Genomic DNA, 13475 nt, shown 5'->3' with positions numbered 1-13475 from the left:
AAGCTATTTGGATTAAATAGGAAACAGGTAGCTCCCTCAGCCTTGGAAATAATGAAGGCAAGTTTCCTATGGGCCTGTGCCTCATCCTTGACTGAGCTCCAAATTAAGGTTTCCCAAGGTTGAGGCGTGTACAGAAGATCTCTCCAGCACTCGTTCTCCAGCTTGCAGCATGACTGCCTTTTTTCTTGTCTTTTACTCAGCAGGTTTTTCCCACCAATGAGTTGTTTTTTGAGATAGTATCTGACGCTTGAACCACTCTCAGTCTGGCTAATATTTGCTGTCGGGGAGGGACATGCTTGCATGGACAAACAGATAGGGTTTTGCTTGTATCTATATGGTCAGCGAGGGCCTGAAGATCACTTCTACAATGGGAAATGCTGACATAACTTCTGATTACTGACTGTTACACCATCAATACCAGGTAGGTGCCCCTCAGCCCCCGGCAGCGCTCAGGGTCCCACGCAGAGCACAAACAGCAGCACAGCCAGCAGGCACTGCTCTTCCTGAGCACCTGCCACATCTCAGCAACACCTCTTTCAAAACAAAGGGCCATCTAGTTGCCTAAAATAGATTATAGGACAAAGGGTAACATTAACCAGACAGCTTTTCATGTTTGGCCTTACATCCATCTCTTTTTTAAGCCAAATTATCTCAGCCTGTAGGCTCGGGAGAGGAGGCCGATCTGACATATTTGAAATGCCTCTCTCTCCATGTGTTTCTAGATGAATTTTTCCTTTGGAGGGTGACTGCTGCTGCAGGTACTACTCACCTCCTCCTTAATACACACCCTTTTTGCAAGGGTTAGCATTGCCTTGGATCCTCAGCTCTGTGCAGCTCAGCCTTGGCAGATCTGCACTTATATACCCTCTCCTTTACTTTCATTCTTCTACGTCTCATTTCACTTCACTTAAACATCTCCTTTTTTCTTATCTGCACTCAGAATTTGAAGCAAACAGAAGGAATTTTTGTAAAGAATTTTTGTGAGGAATTTTTTTCCCATTAATGTATTTGTGAGGAATGTTTTTCCATTAATGTCTTTGTTCAAAAATACCATGCAAAGAGTAACTTTCCAATTAAATATTAATAAAATATCAGTATGCAAGACTAAAATATACACACACTGTTCACATGTATTTGGGTTATATACATTTGTAGGTAAAACCTTTGCTATAGTCAAAAAACAGAGCTGAACACATTTAAAATAGAGTGGAAGAGTGGAAGAAACAATTTAGATAAACCATTAGAAAATACTGCATTTCCCCAACTAAAGTGGTAAAGAACAACAAATTTGAAATATTGGTTGTTTTAATTGATATTGTAGTTCCACTTGATATTTGGGAAATGGAGATCATGGGAGAGATGCACCAATTGCCATGAGTCAGCAGCTATTGATTTCCACCATCTGACAAAGGATGCCTGTGTGTGTATATATAATTCTGACAGAGAGGAGAATGACACCAGGATTTGCAGTCTAGCTCCTGCCAACCTCCTCCTGTGCCATACAAAACTTCTGCTAAAAATAAAAGCCCTAGGCAGCCTTGCTCTGTCACCCTGACCTCAGGGGGTGGGTATCTACATCAGGAGACTTCCCAGGTCCTGCTCCTTCTTGGCAGCCGTGCAGAAAATGTTCTGGGGGACAGAAGGAATGATGGGCTGAATCAGACAAGGAGGAACTATAAGAAGACACATTTGGATAAATAATTCAGAGAGATACTTGTGCTTTGGTTTTATTTGAATAAGAAATGAAACCAAGTTCTTTGTAGTGGAAGGAATTTGAGAGAGAGTGCTATATTTTATGTAAAGCAGCATTTATTTAGAGGTGGAGAGAAAGCTCAGCTGTCTCCAGCTTCTTATTATGTATCTAAAAATAATAATTTTATTTTCAGTTTTATTCCTGATAAATGTAATTCAGCTTCCAATGCATCAAGAAAGAAATGCCTCAGGAAATCCCAATACATATGTGGGATGTTGAATATTGCCACTTGAATAAAATGCAGTATGTTCTCAAAATACAGAACTGATCTGATTTGTTTTTTTTTTCAAACAATTGACAAAGCAATTAGAATATGTATTTTCTAATTACTTATCAAGTAGTTATTAGCATTTAAAGACTTTAAGAAAAAGACCATATATACTAATACCCAGGTTTTGTGCCATGTCACAAATGCATTTGGAAGAATAAAGGCTTCTAAAAACTCACATGTAATATAACAACTGGGGTAGCATAACAATTCTATCCAGAATATGCATTTAATAACAAAATTACTTTTAGAAGTTTTAGGAAAAAAAAATCAACAATTCCTACAGAATAGCTTCTTTTTCTTCATAGCTAGGAAAAAAGAAGAGCACGGGAATAATTTAATATTAGTCTGACTTTTAATAACCATTTTTTAAATAACTGTTGTCAGGTTAATTAGACCTGTGGACTGTGGATTTCAATTCAAGCTCACACATGTATCAAGAACTGAATTCTGCTCCTGAATCTGCTTTATTTGAAGTTCATGTGAAGTAAGAGGGCTTATCAGATTTCCAAGTCACATCATTGCCTAAGAATGCAAGCAGGCACTTACTGATGCTGTTAAAAGCACTTGAACTGATGGGAGTCATAGTCATAAGGGTCCATATCTGTAAAAATATTCAAATATTTAATTCAAATTTATTGGCAATTTCAGTGCAATGAGACATCTAGTTATCATTGGGCAGTGAGACTGATGACACTAAACCAGGTTCAGTGGAAAATATTGGAAAATATTAAATAGTTAATTGCACTTTAAGTCCCTATGTACTTTTATAAATCTATCCCTTCAAGGGTTAAAGGATTAGGTCCCTGTCTGCTTTTCTGAACATGATTAATCACAAATAATAGATGTTTGATTTTATGGTTAGATAAACTACAACTAAAACACACCCTGAACCTGTCTAGCTAGCCATGAGGCAGAACAAGCTGCCTCTCCCAGCTTTCTGTTTGGACAGGGACAAGTTTGGGGTGCTGGTACCAATTGTTAGCCACCTTTTTGTCAACGCTTAGCACCAACACCTTTTTGGGGAACTTGTTGTGACAGGCTTTTGGTGAAGTCTGGCTGAAGCTAAGAATACTCAGGTCACCTCTGCCAGAAAGTGTTTGGTCCCTGTTGCCAGTACCCAGCCTCCAACCCAGAGTCATATCCACCTCCCTCAACCTGCAGGACCAAATCCAACATACCCCACGTGTTCTGTTTGGAGGCAACTGCCAACACAACCCCCAGATGCCAAAGCACACATACATACAAATATATATATATATATATATATATACACACACACACACACACACAAACTCTTTCATGTAGGAGTGTCTCTGAAAAACATATGTACAACCCACATGTGAGTGGCACTTCTGCCACACAGGAAAGGAGAATGGGTGTGCACACCTTCAGGGTGAAAAAAAGGTTAGACCTGTGTAAACCAGGGCAGCTACAAATCAGTCAACACCAATGTGAAGTGTGGGCTAGCTTCACCAATGTGAAGTTTGACTTCATCAGGAGAAAGATCAGGGGTTTAATAGTGTTACATGGAAATTTTGCTATATGGTTAGATGTTCTGCCCAAGGAACACCTGATGCTTATTCTTAGTCTAATACTAATCATGAGAATTTCAAGACAACTTCCCTTCACTTTCCTTATGTTTTCTAAAGAACCAAAAAATTCATTTAAGACTCAACCTCTTACATCAATGCATCTGCATTTCCACAAATGTTTAATTCCATGGATAAATGTAAAAAGCCTGCCCTTCAGTAACATTCTCTGGATCTACACAGTGGTTTGGCCAATCTTGGTTTTTAGGTATTCTTGCAAGGAGCTCCTGAGAACACATTTGGCATGATGGGCCTTTGCACTCAGGAATCTTACTCTGCCAATGGTCATTTACAATCAAATGATAGATGTGTTTAAACCTCAAAACGGCAAATATTTGTAAGCTTATCACTCTCAGAGCACAGTTTTGGAGAAATTAATGCATTATTAACAACTCTCATAAAATCAGATCTATGGTGTCTCTGCTCTTTGGACATCTCTCAAACGGACACGTGGGGTCTGAAGATACAAGTTACCAGCTCTGAGACACTGATGTCTGAAGAGACACTTTACTCAAGGAACTTTTCCTAATTTTTTTTTCCTGTGATATTACCATTATTTTGGCACTGGTTTAGAAAAAGATGTGTGGATTCACTTTTTTATGAACACAGATTAATTTTCCTTGTCACACCAAAGGGAGCTGGTGAACCAGTCTCACAGGAAGAGAATAAATAACAGACCTTGCCCCAGTGGAACAGAGGAATGAAGCTATATTTAAAGTGAAAGGAGGAAGAAATGGAATTTATTGTTCAGCTTCATGCAGAGAAGTGGCTGACTCATAGGCCTGTGCAACTGACAGTACTTTCAGGCAACAGCAGGAGATAAATTAATAAGGAGAAAAAAAAATGTTATATTGACTAAAGAGGAAGCTAAAGAACAGCCATGACTACCCACATACTTCTGCATGGCAGCTTTCTTCTTTTCTATTGTATAGCAAGAACGCAGAAGCTGAGGCCTGTGGCTAAGTCCCATCTCATAAATTCTCATGTATTTTCTCACATGATAAGGAAGCAAGCAGGATTATTTAAAAACCTCAAGAGATCAAGTTATTTATTTATATTGAAATAGAAGATTTTTGTCTGCAACACTAAGTACTTTTGAACACTAATAGAAAATAATAAGATAGCAGTCGAGAAAAAACATTCTGCGAAGAATAAGTTTGCTTTTTCTCTGTGTGTGTGTGTGTGTGTGTATGTGTGTGTGTGTGTGTGTGAGAGTGTGTGTGTGTGCATACAGGAGTGACAGTCAGAAATGCATTGTGCACAAAACTCACCTCACACTTTAGACTCATTTTCTAAAGTCTGTGCTGTTAACCAAAACTTGGGTAATTAGGGAGGGTAACAGTAAGCTACTGAAAAAATCAAGAATTTTGGGTTTTCTGAAATTATTTAATCCTTTTTTTTGTTGAACATTCACAATCATGAAATCTTGTCAAAAACTTGTTTGCCAGCTAGTAGAAATATCATAAATATAGACATTTGCAGAAGTGTTCACTTTGGTCATGCCCCCTGACTTTTTAAAAACTCTCTGGGTAGGAGAACTGAAAGAGGAAGGATTCTAAAAAGTGCTGAAGATGGAACAGGGATGGAGGAAGAGAGAGCCAGCACCCAGGCCCACTGGCACTGCACACCTCTGTTACACCACCCTACATCAGAGAGACACAGGTGATGCTCCTGGCAGCCTGGGGGTGCTGTCTGTGCAGGCTGCAGGGCTCAGCAGCTCCAAAGAGGCAGCAGCAGTCAGTGGTGGAGGAAATGCCACTTCAAGCCTCTGACACAAGCCTTTCTAATAACCATCCTTCTAATGTCTGAACTTCCTTTCCAGCTTCTTTTCCTTCTTTGCAGTATTTTTTTCCAATCCTTTCTGCTTTCTGTCTGACTGAGATTCCATCTTCACCAGGCAGATCACCTTAACTCTGCTACGTTTAGCTTAGTGCAGCAAGACAAAAACTTGTCCCAAACAATCAGATCTAGATTATGAAGCAGAAAAAAAAAAGTTTTCCATGAACCATAGAGAGGAAAATAAGAGTAAAAATGCAAATGTGTTTCCTAGTTTGAAGATCACAGTTTGGATCATGTGCTCCTAAAGATATCCAGATACAGAAGCTATATTTTCCTGCCTTTGCTATGCCTTCCTTCTCTTCCTTCCTAACAGAGGGCTTTATTTTGATTTACAAGGAAGTATGATTAAATTTTAACTGTGAAATACAAAAGAAAATGTCTCAAACCAATACTCTTTTTTTAAAAAAAGAAGAATCAATTATGACTTTAAAGAATACCAAGAGAGGTTATTTCCTCTAGAATATGGTATACTATAAAAATATTATATAATATAAAAAAATATGGTATTATAAAATGGAACTATTTAGAAATATGGTGTACTGAGGTTTTTTTATGAGCTTTAACTCAAATTAAACTCAATTAAACATTCCTTTAAAAACCTTGATTTCAAAACTTTTTCTGTTTTCTTTCTCCCTTCCCTCTATTCACCTTCCTTTTGTTGCCATTTCAGGAAAAAACAAAATGCCATTTTACTTCTTATATAACTAGAAAAATCCAAGGGTCTTGCAACATAACATCAACTCCAGATTTCAAGGATGTAGTACAGTAATTTTCCATAAAATGTGATGTCTCATCTTTAATATAATTTTTGTTTTTCAAGCACAGGCAGCATATGCATGCATAGAACTCCCCTAAGGAGCAGGAGAACCAACCTGCATGGCATAGGCTGGGACTCATCCTTGGGCTTGCAGCTTGCCTAAACAAATGAGCTACGGAGTCATCAGGCTGCTGTGAGTCACTCAGAATCCCACACTTAGGCAATTTGAATTGCAGGATCTCTTCTGACACCCACCGGTGTGACATGCCCAAGGTGGTGAATAACTCGTGGATAGCCTCCGGAAGGCGGGGTCACCACATCGGTGACACTGCCTCACCTGGCCAGGGCACAAGTGACTCGCTTCCTGGCCCGGAGCTGGAGTCAGCCTTTGTCACACGGCTGCCTCCTGTGTCAGGGTTTCTTCATTTCAGGTGAGTTTGTCGGGCAATAAAAATGCTTGAAAGCATTTCAGTTATTCACACTGCTGTTCCTACCCGTGTGAAGGGAAGCAGGTTTGGGTTACACTCTCAAATAAGCCTCAGCAGTCTGCTGAGGGATGTAGGAGGCTATGTGTTTTGACTTTCAGTAGGAATCACTCATGCAGTTCATTTGAATGAAAGGTTGATTTTTTCCACCTTAACTACAGACTAGCATTTCCATGATAAAACACATTACACCTCTATTCTTAGAAAAGTAAAACATAGTCTCATCATGTGTTGTACTAGTAATGATGCACGTGGTCAAGTTTGTCCAACATTTTTGCATCATTACACCCTACTTTATGGGTACTTGAACCTCAAGTAAAAGCAGGGAGATGTTCCATGCTCTTTTGCTCCCCTGTACTTTCTTGGGGTGACCACAGAGGAAGCAGCTACCAGATGAGTGTGAGGGGAAGCAGACAGGGCAAACAACCAGGGAAGCAGGCAGAAGGTTGGGGCAAAGGCCAGGGCCTCCAGAGGGACCAGTGGGGATGAGCAAAGTGGAGCCAAGCAGGGGGACAGAGAGCTGCCAAGGGACTGCCTCTTTTGCCATTTCCTATTCTTTCAGCCTCTGACTTAAAGATAATTTTATAGACAAAGTGCTGCACAAACCATCGGTTCTTTGGTTTTCTCTTTCAGGTTTTCACCCACATAAGGTGAAAAGAATAATAAACCACAGTTAGTATCCCAAAAGGACTTCTTCTGAAATGGCTCTAAAATAAATATTGTGAATGGGTCAGGTGGGTTCTCAGCCACACATTGGCAGCCCCACTCTTCTTAAATTTCAGTTGTGTCTGTGCAGATCACCAGTCTTCAGTACACTTCCTCAGACAAAGTTTTGAGATTTGCTAAATAATTGTTTTTTGTACACAGAAAGAAACAGAAACCCATTCAGACAGAGCACCATGATTTGCTGAAGAGCTGGCAGTGACCATATGCACTAAAAGGCTATTTCTGTCACACAAATTAGCAAATATGTCCCTGAATTCAGGCAGGATATATCCTAGTCTTCTGCAGAGGGCCAGCACAAGAACCATATGTCATTTAAATGCCATTTAAATGCTATTTTAAAGGCACTAGTAGGACTCCTCTGCTCCTTCACTCTTTCCATGGGGATTAATTTGGTAAATGTAATTTTTAAACCGTTTTCAAAGGCAAATTGTACTTTAAATTAGGGAAGTGGCACCATCTTGTGGCGAAAATGAAAATGTATTTTCTTTAGCAACGAAGTTGTTTTTCACTTTTCTTTCATTTCCTCCACCCCTTTTTTTTTAAGGTTCTCATAATTCTACAGAACAGCCCTTTGAGTCTAATAACTAATAATTGTTTCAAAAGACTTTTGCATAAAGCTGAGATCTATTATGCAAAAAAATGCACAATATTATGAATACTTACCTTGCCACACAGATTTCTGACACATTGCCTAATGTCATAGAAAGATTTTTGAAAAATTCTTTTGAGGCCAGCTTCATAAAATTAGAAAAAAAATGTAGGCATTCAAGAAAAGAATGCCTACATTTGCAGTGGCAATGTCTTACTCCAAGAAGTGAGTCAAAATTCTTCAAATCCACATGCAGAAGATTTGTTTATATATTTAAGCCTCAGTGAAATTATCCAAACTAGATTTAAGCATAATGTGTGGGTTTGCCTTTACTTATGAGTTTTCAGGACCATTAGTAAAGTTCCTGCAAGTTTAATGCTAATAATATAGCTATGTAGCAATTGATTTAAAAACTGCCTTCACTCTTAGAACTTACAAGTTGCAGACATTTTTTTTTTTAACAACTACATTTCTTCTTTTAAAGGACTAGTCAGAATTGTCAGCAATTTACTGCAAAGATAGAAAAAAGAGGATATTGTGGAAACTGAGTATTACCAGATTGCTTAATATGCAAAGAGCTGTACAGCTAAGAGTAAGTGTGCACAGCTCAAGCTTGTTTGAAGGCCTGCTCATAATTACTGGCAGTCACCTCGGCAAGACTCATCTCTATTTAGATATCACCAGTGCAAATGTCTATACCTGAACTGGTCACCAAAGCTTGTTTTGAAGTCTCTAGGAGTAAGAGCTGCTTTTAAGGTGCAGTTCATCCCATCCTGTACCAGATATCAGAAGTTGATCAGCTGACTCATTTCTCTTCTTTGGTTATAAAAGGAAAATGATGTGATTAGCAGAGGTGCAGATAACTCCTGCAGTGATCTGCACACAGTCAAACAAATCCTACCCCTTGTGCCTCATGGAAATAACATTATCAAGATTTTTTTGAGCCCTGTAGATATTTAATTCAGAACTCCAAATGACTTTAAAAAGAGAATCTAAAATACATATTTCAAGAACAACTTCTAAAAATAAAAACAAATTAAGAGCTATTAAAATAGCTTAATATGGACTACACATGCTGTGTCAGGAGGTTGGCATTATCCTTTGTGGCGAACCTATGAAGGGAACTATATATTATAGCAGCAGTTGCTTTACATTTAGAGGTACTTTCTGTTCACTTTGCCATTGCTAAGTATATGTTGAAAGTAGCATTAACAAAGATTAACATGTGAAGTAACAATAAATGTTCTTTTTAAGCACTCAAATAGAGTGGCACCACTTAAAAATGAGGTAGGAAAGGAATATAAAGAGATATACATATAGATATACAGATATACATATATATGGATAAAGTTGTAAAGGGAAATCATAAGAAAATGCTTCCATAAAAACTTATTTAGCAAGACCATAATTACCTAGAATGTGCGCAGCACAGATTAAAAATGTTTGTTGCAAACCAGCTCAATTATTCAACCGATGAGAAGAGATACCAGAACCACACAATAAACACAATTGGGGAAGCTAAACTGTGCAATTACATGTCCAGTGTTTAAGGAAATGACAATTCCTAGCCCAGCACAAAGCCCTCTAAGAATTAAGGAGTTTGCCTAGGCTCCCTGACTCCATGTTTGTATGGAAGCAAAATTGCACAGACCAAAAGCATCATGGAAATATTGCCTTAGGCAAGGCAAGGATCTGGTTGACCCTTTGGCCAATTATTGAACTGAAACTCTTTTGATGTTAGAAGCAGTCTGACTCAGCTAAATGCCAGCCACTCCACCCACCTTGTATCTCCTGCTGTGCTCCTTCGGTAGAAAATGCCACTGAGATTAGAAACTGTTCCTGCACTATCCTGGGCCTGACAGCAAGGGTGATGCCTTTCCCCAAATCTCTGCTCCTGCCATTGGCATCCCGTCCTCACAGAATTAAGACAAGGGCACAAGTTCAGTGGAAAATCCTCTGAACATTAAACTTTGCCTCATCAATTTGAACAGAATTTTGAGAGAGCCTGAGAGAACCCAGAGCTAGAAAGCATTGCCACCATCAGTTGGTATTCTGATTGCCATGCTAATTGTCATGTTCTCTGCACTTCCTTGATGTGCCTGTATTAGAATAAACACTTACTTATTATAGTTTCTCTTTTTCAGTATTTTTGGTGGGGCAAAGTGAAAGATCACTAGAAACACTGGAAACAAACATAAGGTTATGAAATGGAAGTGATCAGAAAATTTATCCAGATTTCTTTTTATCAATATTTATCAATCAAGAAAGATTTTGTTAACATTCTGACAAAAATATGGCACAAAGCAGAATAATTTTAAATTTCTTCATTTAATAATCATACATTTAACAAATCTTAATGCTGATGATCCAGTCCCTGTACCTTCATTGTCTGTAACTAAACTCAAGAGAGGCATAAGTCTACTTGCTAACAAACAAAAAAGAGATTTCATAGAATAATTTAGAATTTAAGTCAGCAGTGGGTGAAAAGAGAATACAAAAGAGTTGCATACTGAGCTATGGCTGTTTTCAGGTCTGGAAAAATTCCCACACCTTTTCTTAGTAAAAATATCATCTACCTCACTTCAAGTAAGACTACACACTGGAGAACCAGTCATGTTTGCAGTGCCTTTGAAGTCCCATACATCTGTTGAACTCAACATGCATCCACTACATATCTCTTTGATTCATAGTAAATGTCTACCATAGGAAGAGATTTACATTTATAGGGTAACTGCTTACAAAACTCGCAAACGCATCAGAACTTTGAGAGTGGGAGGTTTTCCACATGATTTTGGATTGAAATTATCTTGCATGACCAGCAGTGATGTCAAGAATCCATGTGAAGAAGCAGAGCTATTCAAAGCTTTCCAATAAAATGCATCTTGGAAATCCTGCCTGTCCTGAGGCCCTGGGCTATAAAACCTCATCCAGACAGGAAAGCCAAATTAAAAGTCCAGTTACAGCCTCTGCTGCTGCAGAAGTTTCAGTATAAAATGCATTGGAAAGGCCAATGACAAGTGATGCTCTACAAGATTGTTGAAAGTAAATGGTTCTTTCTTGTCAGATTTTACCTTTACCCAAGTGGACAGGATGCATCCTTGTTGGAATAGGACCCAAAAAAACAGTGATTGTATATGTACAAATAATACAGACATATACACATAAAATACATACATAGGTACATACACATGCACGAATGCTCCCATCTCTGCAATACAAGGCAATTTTAATGACACCAACTGTAAATAGCTGTGCTGCTCTCTGGATTGTGGGCTGGCATGAGCCATGGAGTGATACAGACCTGTAAAGTGCCTGTTTTGCTGGAGGGAGAGAGCTTATGGCTGGTGGGAAATTACTGCTAATCTTAGGGAGTATATTATGGCTGATTAATTTTATGGACTACATTGGTTAATGGATTGTTTTGTTTCCAAATACTTTAAATCTCTGATTGCTGGCTCAGAAGAATGCGTAGAAACAAACTCACTTGTGCAGATTCTTTACTGGGTTTGGTTCATTTGCTTGTTCAAATGTTTGGCATAACTTGAGCTATTCAGTTTTACCAAGAGAAAAACATATGTACAGCAAAGCACAAAGCTTGATGTTTTATTAGTAGCTGGTTTTGAGTGAGAAGAGAAAGTTAGAGCAGCTGATCACTAGCAGTAAACAATAATTTGCTTTAAGAAACAAGAAATAACATGTAGACATGGATGTCGACACAAATTATTGCTACAAGACAGGAAATGTTAATAGTAACGCTCATGAACAGTGGCAGGACCTCACTGCATTTCTCTTTTGGCACTCCTGCATTCTGAGAAGCACAGTGGTGAGCTGCATGGGGTTTGTAGCTGACAAACACCTTGCAATGCCCTTCCCCAGGAAGCTACTACCAGTGCAGATCTTAAGTAATCTAGAGGTGGTGATAGCAGAAGGGTGAAAACAATAAATAACTCGCACAGCACCATGTGCCTGACCTGATGCCAGAAGGGATTATATTAGGAATGGTGATTTTTAAGCTCATGTAGCTGTGTAGACTTTGAGAACTGCTTCCAGAATTGCCACCACAAAGAAGTGTCCGTGTCCAAAAACTTCACCCTGAGCCCAGCCCTGCAGCCAGGGTCAGCGTCACAAAATTGTGGCCACACACTGGCATTTATGAGTGCTCGGATTCAATCAGAACAGGGATGTTACACATTCCCAAAATAGCTGCTGGTGATGCCTTCTCTGCTGTTCCAGAAAGCTGTCCAGCATCTTCACATATCCTCTTCTCAGCATTTTTCCTGTGCATCATTACAATATCATCTGTGATCTCTCTAGTTTTCTCCTTCATGTGTATGCTCAGCATCCCAAGTGGGTTGACTGGCATTACATTTGCCCATTGTTTTAAATATGGGAAACTGTAATTTCCCCTATGCATTATTTTTGTGTGTGTGTGTGACAGGACTGGTGGTTGAAATTTTTAATAATTTTTCACACATTTACATTTTTCACTTATAGGTAACCCAGAGTTTACAGGGGAAAACTCAAAATTAAACCAAACTGATAGTTATGGGAGACAAAGTTAATGAAAACACAAAATAAGTTTAGAGGACATTTTTTTTTTCCTAAATTTTGTACACTCAAAATACAGGCCAGGAAGTATTGTGATAGTTATTTTCATCTTACTGAAATACTTGTTTCAAGTGATGTTTGCAAGAGCAATATCCAGCTCTAACGTGATATTGAAATAAACCCAACAATTCTTTATTTATGTGGCTGTTGCTTTATTCCTGTGGGCAAACACCATTTAGATAATTGCTGCTGGCTGATGGGCTCTGTACCATTAGATATCCTGTCCTCCTGACGGGTGTTCCAGCCAGGCAGATCCCAACCTCATAGCTTGTCATAGCTACATAAACTCTCTGCAGGTCATTCTCTCAGATACTGCACCTCAGTGCCCCCACACTCAGTGAAAGGAATTTGTCCCTCAGCTTTTATAGAAGTGTATTGTTTAATAGGGTTGCATTTAAATTTCTATAAAGGTTGTCAATCCAATGCTTATGACTCACAATGGAAAATTCCTCCCAGAGAGACTTTATTTAACCACTGACTTCTAAATTCAGAGAATGAGCAGTATACTGCAAAGAGAGGTAATAAACTTTCCTTTCTTTTAAATTAACCAGCAATCAGTTCTGGCTTCAGAAGTTTTATTACTTTTCATTAAATGCAGTGGAGATTGTCTGTTATTGGAAAATGCGAAATAGAATGAAAAAGCTTTTTGACAAGACCCATTACACATATTTTATCATGTATTTTCTATTCAAAGCAATTTCACTGCTGTAGACTAAACAGAGACTTAAATTAATATTTGACAGATTTGTTTGGAAGCTACTGTTCTTCAAAGGGACCCCAAATCATTATTAGTTTTAGACAACTTCAGACAGAACGATTTTAAATTCCTTCTGTAACAGTGATTCGGTTTACTATTAC

The sequence above is a fragment of the Agelaius phoeniceus genome, chromosome 5, assembly GCF_051311805.1.
Source record: "Agelaius phoeniceus isolate bAgePho1 chromosome 5, bAgePho1.hap1, whole genome shotgun sequence".
NCBI classification, from domain to species: domain Eukaryota; kingdom Metazoa; phylum Chordata; class Aves; order Passeriformes; family Icteridae; genus Agelaius; species Agelaius phoeniceus.
The sequence above is the reverse complement of the archived record's forward strand: the minus strand, read 5'-3'. Positions refer to the sequence as shown.